A 13,155-nucleotide genomic window follows, 5' to 3' on the forward strand; every position below is an offset into this window, starting at 1 on the left:
ATTAGTTTTACCATGCTCTTCAGACCTGTAGCAAGGCAGGCTGACTTCTTGAAAGGCTAAGATATTCCAAGAATCATTGAACAAGAAATACAGATGGTTAAGAACCATTTCAAAGGCTTTGTTTCCTCAGAAGTTTCTAGGCTCTGTGGATAGCAGCTTCAGTTTATTTTAGGATTGTGGCCAATAAGCTACAGTACTACCATTACTTTAGGATGGCATTTTGTTTCAAATAGTTGTGCAATTAGATTTTGCAAACCTCTATTATGGACATAGCATCCCTCTTCATAGCTTGTGCTGCTATTTGGAAACTGAGGTAACAAGAGAACTATGTTAAGCAGAGAATTCACCTGCCATTTATAGAAACTGAAATAATTGCATTTCTGGCCCTGCATCAAGGACCATGAGAGTTAAATTGTGTGGAGAAAGGAAAAAATTGGGGAAACATGGAGAGGCCAGAGGAAAAACTGACAGGAAAGTAAACATCTCTGCTAGACTGCCTAGTACTTTGTCCTCCTCACAGCATGTGCTTCTTCATTGTCCCTTGGTCTGCAAGTGCTTGCTATAGCTGAAAGAGTTATTGCATGTAAATATTAACCTTGAATTAGAACCCAGGAAGCTAAGAGAGGACAGGAAAGCAAGGCTTTATTGCCAACTCCAACATATCCTGTTGGGAATAAGGGAAGTTGCCAGAACTGCTGCAATAATTTAAGTACTAGGAACATAGTTTTGTAAGGCAGTGTTTTCTCCCAAACTGTTAGTCATTTGAATTCCTAGTAGTTTAGAAAGCTTGTATTTTTGTACTCTGCTTCAGCTCTTACTAAGTGAGTCTGGAGAAGACAGGCACTACAACCCAATAGTCAGGAACACTATTAACAGCAGCTGCATAAAGATACCATTAAATTTTTGCCAAAAGGACATCTTTAGTCCATTACATAGCTATTGGATGATATTGTCAGTTTCCAGTGGCACATGTGAAGAAATCTATTTTTAAGAGATGCTGCAGTTTGCCTGGCAGCTCTTCAGTATTTTTTTTTATTTTAATAGGAGCACTCTCCCTACAAGTGGGTTAATTTAGTAAATAAAGTTAGTGGAATAAGCTGAAACAGGGTAGAGAGAAACATGCTGCTCTCATGAGAGATTCTGAAATAATCATTGATACTATCAGGACACTAATACTTGGGGCAGCTTCTGCTACACAATAGCATATTCATGTAGGTCCCTGTGTGGCTTGACCAACAATGACAATTATTCACATAAATCTCTAGACTGGATGCTAATGTTGCACATTTTTCTGTTTAAACGCTGTTTCATTGGTAATGCACTGCATAACCTTGAAAGGCATTGTGCAAGCATTAGTGAATTAGAAAAAATGAATGCACTATTCAGATACATCTGTCTTTTGAACAGGGTCTTTTGTGCACATCTGGAAAGTTGAAGTGCTATATTGGAAGTGTTTTGCTTCATTATTAAAGCACCCAAAATGCTAGAGCACTGTATGCTTTGAGTGGACAAGGGCATCAAGTTTACACTTTAAATTGAATGAACCTACTGTAGTGCAACAGCTTAGATTGTGACATGACCTGCTGAGTAAGAACTGAACTTTCCCCCCTTATGATCAGAAAGTGGTACCAGTCAGCCAGCAAGCAGTCTAACAGACATGGGGGCAGAGCCTAATCTGAGACCCTAGTGGGGTTAGCCTCCTCAGGGACCTCACTACAGATCACAGTTCATTCCCCTGAAGTGACGTGTGTGTGTGTGTGTGTGGGGGGGGGGGTGGATTACCAATTTACCTTTCTGGTTCTCATTTCAGAGAAATTTAAATGAATTTCCATTTTAGTGTCCCAATGACATTATGGGGGTATCAGAGTGAAAATACAGCAGGCTTCAGAAGAAGCCTGCTTACGTAGCATTTCCCTTTTAAGGGGAATACTTTACACCACACTGCATTTTTGGCAATACATGTTTGTCTCTTGCCTACATCTAGGAAAGATGAGGCAGGTTGCATGAGACTGACCCAGAGCTTTGTCATCTCCACCAGCTGTAATTTGGTGAACTGTTTTTTCTATATGTTCCACTAGAACCAGATGTGAAGACTCAAGCAACCAAAATCCAGATGCAAGCTGAGTCTTGATGGTGGCCAATGGACACCTTGCCTTTTAAAGCAAATTAATTTTGTTAAAGCTAATGTTTAAATTAAATACACAGGTTGAGAAAAGTGTCTTTACATCTGGGTAGAGTTGCTTAGATTATCCACTAATACTAAGTTTGTTTAAAAACTCATAAGATACATACTGCAGTTTATTCAGTTCACTTGTCTTATCTCTAACCATGGAAGACTATCACAAACTGTTGAATCACTCACACTAGAATCATTTTTGGTATGCCATTTACTACTAGTCATTCTTTTCACACCAGGCATAAATGCTTGGCTCCCCTCCCCACCAGCCACTAAGAGTCCTTCCTCTTTCCCCCTTTCCAAAGGACTGGAGGTTTTTAAAAAGGGGCCATAATCCAAGTTAATGTTGATGGCAAGCTCATCTCAAAGTTGCTACAATCAGTTTTAGTCTAGCTACTGTCAGACATTTGGTGACCTTTCACAAATATCAGCTTTTGCCTTGAGGTCTAAGCAATCACAACACTGCTGGTCAAAGCGAGTTTACAAAAGTAAAGTTCACAACACTTAAGATAGTCATTTGAGACAATGCTTTTCTAGTAAGTGTTTTGTCTCACTGTCATTTAAATGAGCTACATGAGTCAGTCCTGTTCAGGGTTTAGGCCTATCTCACAAAGGTGTATCCTTATGACAAGGGTCACATGCCTGCCTCTGTAGGCTATTCTTTGTCAACATTTATTGTGGGATGTGTTTTAGAAGATACGGTGTAGTTTCCTCCTGTGCCACTGTGCTGACTCTAGTACTGCTGACACTGGACGCAATATTTAATTGCGATGAAGAGGTAGTGATGGGGAGCCTGTTCCCTGGTTTAGTTTTTGGTTGCTGAACTTTAAAAAAAGGGCTGTGAAGCCAGTGACCAAACCATGGTGGCCACAGGGGTTAATTTGTGAGAGACTCATGTACTCCAAGGTCTTAGTACAGGCAACAAGAAGTCATTCCAGTGACCCACTATCCAAATGCCTTTCCCATATCAGCCTAGTTTACTAGCTGTTGCTCCATCAACTGATCAGGACAGTCTGTTCTCATGGTATCATCCCACCAGTTTTCTGGTCTTTACTTAGCATTTGATTTTAAGAATCCAGGAAATACAAGAACATAGCTTAGTCAGCATTTACATAAATTTCAGGTTGTTTTTAAACTAAAGCCAGGCATCTGTTGCCTACTCATCTAACAGATCTCCAAATGAACTTGCTGTTCAGCAGTTTAAAGGATTTTGACATATTACAAATCTGTTCTCAAACATGTGACATTCTAAGGAATTTGTACATGTTTAGGAGAACTGGTTGGAAGAGATTCAATAGCCAGCTTTCTATGGGAACAGGTTTTGGCCAGTTTCTAATATTGGTTAATAACTCCATGAATATAAGCATACCCAAATCTTTGTACTAGTTCCTAACTGGTCACCAAGCTCCAGAAAAAGATACAGCATCTATAAGTTGGAACAGCATTCTGCTTACTGGCTGTTTACTTCGTTCTTAGCAGCACCCAGGATTTTACTGTAAGTCATGCCAATGACTTATTCAGATATGAATAATTGGAAGCAATTTGCCTGATTCTGCCCCAGGCTTATCTGCACAATGCTCTTATCCCATCTGAAGCTAATTGAATAAAGGGCAAAATGGCTTTGTGGCTATTGCAGTTCTGGGTCATTTAAATATAGGTGACAAAGGTAGATATTTTCAGTGTGTACTAAGAAGCTTTAGACAAGAGTTTGTCAAGATCCAGAAGTTGGAAGCTAGAGTTTCTCCTCGGTATGGATCTCTTCAATCCTATAAGCAGCTTTTAATATGAAGCTTCAAGGGTCCTAAATAGTCTCATAAGACTATGTAGTTTCTGAAGTGTACAGATATGTTTAAAGAAGAACAGGAGTGCTTGTGGCACCTTAGAGACTAACAAATTTATTAGAGCATAAGCTTTCGTGGACTACAGCCCACTTGGGCAAAAGTGGATAATCTAAGCCCACTTGGGCTGTAGTCCACAAAAGCTTATGCTCTAATAAATTTGTTAGTCTCTAAGGTGCCACAAGCACTCCTGTTCTTTTTGCGGATACAGACTAACACGGCTGCTACTCTGAAACCGGTCATAGATATGTTTGTTGCTTTAAGCCTCGACCGTCAGTCCTTATAGTTCTATTTCACTATTTGTTGTGGATCTTCACTACTTTAGTGTTGCTCAGTTAAGTCAATTTAACTCAGACTAAGTGCATTATAACTCATGTAAACAAAGAATTTTAGCACGTGAATAGCTCAGAGCCATTTCACCTCCACCAGAATTGTAGCTCAAGAAGCATACCCTATAGATAGAATTTACTCTAAGTGGTGAGAAGAGGTTTCTTCTAAGAACTCTGCCATCCCAGGGTTCCCCACTGTCCCAATAAAGTTGAGACTTCCCCCTACATTGAAGCAGTTAGTGTTCTCACAAGATGCAATCAAAATCTGCCAACATTGAGATAGTCCTCTTTGCAGTTCAGGCATGTGACTATTTCATTAGAAATGAGATAGGATTATTGCATATCTTCTGCACAGCCTGCCATGGTGTACTATGCAGATGCTCCAACTGTCCATGACAGTTGCAGTAAATCCTATTTTCTGCCATCACCCTTGTGGTGTTTAAGAGTAGTGTGATCTAAGTTAATAGTTAAAAACCTTTGGGCTAGGATTTGATTGAGAATTTGCATTATGCTCAGGATCCGAGCACAGAATGGATTATTCAGCAAGTGCTTAGAATTTGGCCTACAGAAGAGTTTCTATAGAGAAGAAAACCAGTACTTCATGAAAAGTCATAATAGCTACGAATGGTCAATCTGGAAAAGCAAATTGAATATCAAGTCTACTTCAATATGATCATGTCTACACAGGAATAAAATACATACAGCTGACCCAAGTCAGCTGACTCAGGCTTCAGCTCTGGGATGGTTGGTTGGTGTGTGTGTGTGTGTGAGTGAGAGAGAGAGAGAGAGAGAGAGGAGTAGTGTACATTCAGGCTCAGGGCTACAGCCCAAGCTCTGGGACCCACCACCCTTCAGGGTCCCAGAGCTTGGGCTGCAGCCCAAGTGTCTACATAGCAATTTCCCCTCCCCTGCTTCCAGCTCCAGAGCCCAAGTCAGCTGATCTAGGCCAGCCACAGCCATGCCATGGGCTTTTATCCTTCTGTAGATGTACCCTTGGTCAGTACAGATAAAAGTGAATCACACATGAAGCAGTGAGATGTTTGTCACATGCTTGTTTATGTACTGTACTCCTCACTAATATCTGGGCATCTTCCAGTGCTAGAGTCTAGTCTATATAGACTAGTGTCCTAGGGAGATTTGCTAACTGCTTGATCAGATACAAGGATAAATCTCTAGGGGCCTGCAGAGTTGTACATCACTGATAGTCTAAGTGGGAATTTGTGGTGCCACTGTTGCCTTTGCCAAAAGGAGTAACTGGAAGCACTTGTTTATACTTCCTTCTGCAACTACTATAGTCAAGACTAGTGTCTGATCTGTCTAAAAGGCATCTACAGGGGAGGTTCTCATCTGAACGGTTCTCTGCCTCAACATTTTTATGTCTTTCAGTGGGCTTCCTTAGGTAGTTATTCAACATTTTACAACTGCATATGGATTCTCCCATTAGACATTACTGGCAGACTGCAAGATCTTCCTTGACACAAGACAGTAACTTTCTAGAACACGTACTCCCTCTAAGGAAGACTTACAGGGAGACAGCCTGGGTTTAGCAGTCAAGAACTCCAAGTTCTAATTCTGACAGGCTTCCTTTGTACTTTTTCACAAATCAGTCACCTCTAGGACCACCTTGTCCCCCATCACCCTTTGAAAATGAGAATTTTAGCTACCTCACAAGTGCCTGGAGATGGGGCTCATCTCCTATGTGGGAGGATGATAGGTACCAGCTTTGAACCCTGCTCAGAAGCCCCATCTTGCAAATCAGCTTCAGTCTAACAAGTGTTTGCAGTTTGAATACTTTATAATCTGCTGCTGCAGAAAACAGACTGCCTCCTCCAGTTTTTTGCATTTCAAGATAGGAGGTTATTTGGCCTTGTATATGATCCCTGGCTCTATTGGAGTTGTAAGAGTTGATCACAAGGAAGGGTTACTGTACTACCAGATCTGAGATTTAGTGAATTACTGGTCTCATTGTAATCCCTTCAGTACTCTTATTCATCTTGTCTGCCTATCATAGGACAAGTCTTATACTTTGTCATGTGACAAAATTCCACAGTAGTTGGAGATGTTATGATTCTCTGAAGCAGAATGTTTGCAGTTACATGGCACTTTAGTCATCATGTATTAAGGTAAAAATTGTTAGCTAGTATCTTGTTCCCTGCCCTGCAAGAGAGCAGTACAAGTGTCCAGTCAGTATCTTTTTTTAAAGCCTCCTGAATTGTGTACAGTCACTGAACCTTATTTTTTAATATAATACTCCCCATCCAGTGAATCACTGTCTCATCCTATAAGGATCTAATATGAACTAGTAGAAAGGGAGGAAATTCAGTCAAGGCCAATGTGCTGTCCTTAATGGGTCCTGCTGGACTGAAAGTGTTATATTAAGAGGACATGTATTATCCTTCTGTTTGTTACTTTAGGAGACAATTAGAGGGAGTGAAGGCCTGTAGGGAGTTTTATCAAGTGTTTAACCCTAGATCATTTTGCAGTGTTGGGGGGTGGGTTCCCTTCACTTATATCAGGTCATACATATCTTGTCAGCAATGCTTCATTCTGAGGAGTTCTCTACTCCCAGGGCAAGCCTGGGTCAGTGGGATTTGTGTGTAGAAAGTTAAGTATTAGAAGGAAGAGGCCTAGGTAAGTGTTGAACAAAGCTCACCTACACAAGAAAGTAGAGCCAGTTTAGTTGCCTATACACAAGCTGTATCAGTGCAAGGTCTGTTGTAGATATTGTTAATGCAGTGTATTAGATATTTCAGAACATCTGTATCCAGTGTGTTTTAAATCCCAAGACCATGATGTTCTGGCAGTCCACTCAACTCATTTATAGCAGGCATTCCTTAGCCACCACCCTCCCACCTCACCTCCAGCTAGTGAGCCCTCTGATACTCTGGAGAGGCACCTTCCTCCCCAAGTCTGCTAAGGGAATTTTAGCTGTTTATATCAGCATTTGTACACTGTCAAAAAGAGTGGTGACAAGATGTCCTCTGCAGTAACCTGGCTAGCCTCAGCATACAGTCCTGCAAGAGACTTGAGTTCAAGGACATCAAGTTGATTGGTATGTCAGTTAGCCATGATTACTTTCTATTACACCTGTTCCAAAAGCCAGTCTAGGACTGCCAGCTCTGTTCATGTGTTATTCCCAGTGGGAGTAAGCTCAACATTGTCCAACCTCTGATCTTAAGATTCTTCCTATTAGAAAGGAACAGTTTCTTCCATTGAAGTTTTCAGGATTTCTTATCTGAAGGATACTTGGGACATTAATCTAGCTATGCACTGAAGGCTGTGGTTCGTTAAATTGGGCAGTAGATCTGGATCTTACTGATAGATAGGCACTAGTAAGGACAACATATTGCCCTCATCACTCCCCAAGCCTGAGGGAGCTTACTTTCACTGACTGCGAGAAAGTCTCTAAAGTGGCCAATAAAGGAGTCTATTGCTTTGAGTGCTCTCATAATGGACAGTAATGTCATCCAAATTGCTGGCACTGCTGAATGCAGTCCACATGCATCCCAGAGTGCTGGGTCAGCCCAAGAGACCACCCAAGTGTCCTAGAAGCATGCAGCTCATCAAAAAGATAGGAAACCTGTGGGCCTGGCAACAGTACTCAAAGATTACAGGACTACCCCATTTCACCTTGGACATCCACAGCTTCTAGTTCCAGCTGGGCAGGCTGCTGAGAGATGGGAGACCACAATCCCCCTCCTTGAAGCCAAGTATTATTGACTTAGATGACTAGAGGTATAGGGTTAGACAGCTCTCCGCTGCCTGAAGTAGATCTTTACTGACAAAGCTCTGGCTCCTCCCTCCCCCACCTTAGAGTTCTAAACACTGAAGACAGCTGCAAGAAATACTTGCCATGCTCCTGCTAGGTCTCCATGCCACCCAATAATGGCTATTGGACATGCCTTTCTTCCCTCAAGAAAACTTCCTATGAAGTGTTAGGGAGACATTACCATTAAAAAAATTTATAGCAGTCACAACTGATTAAATTCTCTGGGGTTAGGACCACCACATCTTCCTGTGGATAGCATGCCAAACGAACAGACAACTGGTGCTTAATTAATAGTTTGTTTTAACTGGCATTGCCTCTTACTATCAGTCCCATCATTGCAAAAGGTAAGTCATGCGCTAGCAAACTCTAATAGCAGTTACCAAACAGGAGGAGAGAAGATGGTAAAAGGTATTAAAGTCACCTGAAATGTTGATGAGTTGAGTGAATCTGAATTTCAACAAGTCTTAAATTTGGTCTATTCTTCAGGACTAAAGGTCAAGCAGTAAATGGGGCCTAGAGTAAAGGCCCTAGTGACTTGGGAATGCTCTCCTATTTACACCAACCTTTTCCTCAGTCTTACTCACCTTCTCCAATTAAGGCTTTATTCCTGTGGCTCACCTGTCTCAATTTGCATCTCGCATACTTTTGGGGATTCTGTTTATAGTAGTGGTTGGTTCCATTTCAGAGGTAGGAATATCATTCGTATTTCAAACCCAAGACATTTGGCAATTTCAGAAGTTTGCAAAGGACAAGAGCCTATATACACCATGTTTTCCAAGATAGTTCATAAGATGGTACTCTGATTTTGCAGATGGGAAGGATAGGGGAGAATCATCTATTGCCCTAGGGACCCTATTTTGAAGCCCAATTTTGAGGAATCTTACAGCAGATTCCTTTTTCATATGGTTAAAGATTTGCTCCAGAACTGAGTCTGGAATCAAATCTTTAGCTTCTGTGAATGAACTAACTATTTTTCACCATCCCAATTTCTGTTACTTTGTAACCTGTAATATTGGAGTTATAAACTGAAGGGGGTGAACATCTCAGAACATGCATTTGTTAAGGTTAGTAAGTACAAGTGCTACTTGCCACCAGAACAATATTAAAAAGGCACCAGTGCCTGTTCTTAACATTTCCTTCATTGGTTATGAAAACTCTTCCCTTCTATAGTGTCCCTGCCCACCCCTCAAAGGGGGATTTCAACCATGTGCACATCTCTGCTGAAGAGAGATCATGCTATATGCAGCTTAGAACTTTGGGATTTGTACAGTTCTTGTTCTAGGTACTCAGGCTTCTACACAGTGTCCTAATTTCAGGCATTTTATCCTGTATTAAGACCACTTTTCCTTACCTAGACAACTGGGGAAGTCACAGCAACATTGAGAAAGGGGATAAGGGGAAATATTTGTGGCTTTTTAAAGGGGAGGAGGCCAGTCTCTGCAAGGGACAGGTTTTGCTCTTGCTAGGCCACCCAGCTATACAATCATCCTGTCTCACTGGAGAACGATCATTTCCTAGCTTGTTTAACTAATTAAGTGTGCTGCTGTTTTTAAGTGTGTTGAGTAGTGGAGAGAATGGTGTCCTAAAGGTATTGTTTGCCTACAGTAGAATTTATTTAGAGGCTCGGTGTAACCAATCTACTATTGCTCAGAACAAGGACATTGCCTCTGACAGTCTGCGAGGCCCCCCACTGAGGGTCATCTTGATAATCTGATCAGTGAGGACACACATTTGTCCTGTAACCCATTTCTGTTTATTTCATCCTTAAAAAGGGGAGCTCCCTTTCACTAGGCAGAGTTTTTTGCTACAAGATCTGTCAGTCACCTGTAGAGTTTACGCATCACTACTGAGAAGTCACCTACTTGCCCCAAGTGCAAATATTAGAAAGCCAAACAAGATGCTCAGGGCAAAATGCTTAGTTATTGTCTCACCCTTTTCTCCCACCCACCCCCAGCAGAGAGTGACCAGATTCTTTCATCCAAACTATTCCTAGACCAACAGCAGGATTTTACTATCACAATATAGATATATTTCTTGTCTGAATCCCCTGCCTCCCCCTCGCTGCAGAAAATGCTTGTTTATTTTGCTTGGCATTCTTGGGCTTCTTTAGCCAACGGGCCCTTTTAGACTCCTGCAAGCAGGATGCAGACGTTTCCACCCAATTTTAGCTAAAGCCTTATTTTGAGAGTAACGCCATGCTACTGACTAGCATTAATACACCCTCCCCAGCTATATATAAAAACACACTAGTCCTAGGCTATGAAAGCCATTACAGTCACAGCTGGCTCCCGAGATTTAACCCATTCAGTCTCTCGCATCCCCTCCCCCAGCACTGCTAATATTGCCCGTTTCAGCGCTTTAAAGGAGCTAGCGCCAGTGGGGGCGCCGTCTTCGCCAGAGCTTTTACTTAGGGGTGTTGCCAAAATAAACCCCGAGTTCGTGATCAATTAGCCCCCAGGAAGGAGTTTTTCTAGCAAGAGAAATCAGAGCCTTGGTGAGGCAGAGGCCAATACCCGCTGGTAGGCGATTCATGGGCTCACGTTCAGAGACGTCGCCTTCTCCTGGCTCCCTTGAGCCCATTTTAAAGGCTAGACACCGGGTTGGTGTCGGAGTCCCCCGGCAGACAGCAAGAGCTCAGCATGGGGAGGTTCAGACCCCTCGCCGCAGGCGCCCCAGGCACTCAGAGGGCGGCTTGCTCCAGCAAACCCTGCAGCGTCCGGCTCAGAGGCAGGCATCAGCCACGCCAGTGAACGAGTAAATTTCACAATCGAGACCAGGCTGGTGGTTGCTTCCTTAAGAAAGGAGTCTTAACGCCCCCTCCACCCCCTGTACTAGGGGCAGAGTGTCTTAGAGACCCCAGGGACCTTTACAACGAGCCCCCTCCAAAAAAAGGCAGCAGCAGGAGGAAGAAGAAGAAGAAGAAGAAGAAGAAGAACCACCCTCCCGAAGAGCTACTTACAAACTAGTTCCGTGCTATTCCGTGCATACTCCTCGGGCTACAGCCGGCAGACTAGCTGACACCGTGGGCCCGGTTAAATATTCAGTTGTATTCCAGCCTTCAGTGTAGTTAGCCACTCACAGCGAGAGATATGGTTTTAATCAGATGCTGGCAGCTGAGGACTACCCAGGAATGTGCTGTGATGATTTTGCTGCTTGGGCTTGGCTACTCCCCCTCAACGTGTCGGTGCTTCCAAACTTAACCCTTTGCAAACCAGGACTGAAGGGAACCAGAGTTGCTGGGCTCTTATGAAATGAGTACTACAGCAGAGAGGACAAACTGACATTAAGGGGGTTGATTTAAACCCACAGCAGGAAATTCAGAGGTTTTTAAATTAGGTGTGTGTGTTATAAAGAATCAGAGGGAATTCACAAGTAATGGGTGGAAGGTCTGTAGCTTATAAATTCTGCAGGTATTATAATTCATAAAGAGAAACCTGAAATGCGTTTTTAGAAAGCACTTCCAAACTCTCTCTGTGTAGAGGTGATCTAAAGCCTGGTCTCAAAGTGCATATGTTTATATTTATTTGTGGAGATGGTGTTTAAAAATCTGTACCCAGATGCAGATATGAATTGGGTACTTTATAACCGGCTGAACCAAAATCCTGGATCAAGTTATGAGTTCAATCCTTGAGGGGGTCATTTAGGGATCTGGGGCAAAAATCTGTCTGGGGATTGGTCCTGCTTTGAGCAGGGGGTTGGACTAGATGACCTCTTGAGGTCCCTTCCAACCCTGATATTCTATTATTAAATATCCAGATCTGACTTTGGCACCTATATTGTTTTTGTTCCCCAGTATTGGATCCTGTCATCTCTCCGTTCCCCCAAACCAGTTACAATATATATTAGGAAATTTAGGGTGGGGGAAGGTGTGTTTTATGAGGAAGTCATGCCATGCCCTTTATTTCATCGCTGGACACTTGGGGGGTAGGGGTGGGGTTAAAACTGATTAAAATCATGTGCTGTGTATTTTATGGTCTCCATCTAACCCTGCATACAAAACCACCAGCATAACATAAGAAAATAAGAATGGCCATACTGGGTCAGACCAAAGGTCCATTCAGCCCAGTATCCTGTCCAGCGACAGTGGCCAATGCCAGGTGCCCCAGAGGGAATGGACCTAACAGATAATGATCAAGTGGTCTCTCTCCTGCCATCCATCTCCACCCTCTGACAAACAGAGGCTAGGGACACCATTCCTTACCCATCATGGCTAATAGCCATTAATGGACTTAACCTCCATGAATTTATCTAGTTCTCTTTTAAACCCTGTTATAGACCTAGCCTTCACAACCTCCTCCGGCAAGGAGTTCCACAGGTTGACTGTGTGCTGTGTGAAGAAGAACCTCCTTTTATTTGTTTTAAACCTGCTGCCCATTAATTTCATTTGGTGGCCCCTAGTTCTTATATTATGGGAACAAGTAGAGAACTTTTCCGTATTTACTTTCTCCACACCACTCATGATTTTATATACCTCTATCATATTCCCACTTAGTCTTCTCTTTTCCAAGCTGAAAAGTCCTAGCCTCTTTAATCTCTCCTCATATGGAACCCATTCCAAACCCCTAATCATTTTAGTTGCCCTTCTCCGAACCTTTTCTAATGCCAGTGTATCTTTTTTGAGATGAGAAGATCATATCTGTATGCAGTATTCAAGATGTGGGCGTACCATGGATTTATATAAGGGCAATAAGATATTCTCCATCTTATTCTCTATCCCTTTTTGAATGATTTCTAACATCCTGTTTGCTTTTTTGACTGCCGCTGCACACTGTGTGGACGTTTTCAGAGAACTATCCACGATGACTCCAAGATCTCTTTCCTGATTAGTTGTAGCTAAATTAGTCCCTATCATATTGTATGAATTGTTGGGGTTATTTTTTCCAATGTGCATTACTTTACATTTATCCACATTAAATTTCATTTGCCATTTTGTTGCCCAATCACTTAGTTTTGTGAGATCTTTTTGAAGATCTATCTTAACTATCTTGAGCAGTTTAGTATCATCTGCAAACTTTGCCACCTCACTGTTTACCTCCAGATCAT

The 13,155-nt window shown here is 42.3% G+C and overlaps 1 protein-coding gene across 4 annotated transcripts in view; it reads right to left on the reverse strand.

Annotated features, from left to right (window-relative positions):
- The window catches only part of DAB2 (DAB adaptor protein 2), a 40,534-nt gene extending 29,255 nt beyond the window's left edge, over nucleotides 1-11,279 (reverse strand). For 2 of the 4 annotated variants that reach the window (XM_065550035.1, XM_005282149.5), the window contains exon 1: nucleotides 11,072-11,279. The gene's annotated coding sequence lies outside the window, so the exon portion shown is untranslated. The remainder of the gene's footprint in view (nucleotides 1-11,071) is intronic. The other 2 variants (XM_005282150.5, XM_005282148.5) reach the window with 1 other exon arrangement.
- Nucleotides 11,280-13,155: the final 1,876 nt, after the last annotated feature.

The sequence above is a fragment of the Chrysemys picta genome, chromosome 6 (genome assembly GCF_011386835.1).
Source record: "Chrysemys picta bellii isolate R12L10 chromosome 6, ASM1138683v2, whole genome shotgun sequence".
NCBI classification, from domain to species: Eukaryota; Metazoa; Chordata; order Testudines; family Emydidae; genus Chrysemys; species Chrysemys picta.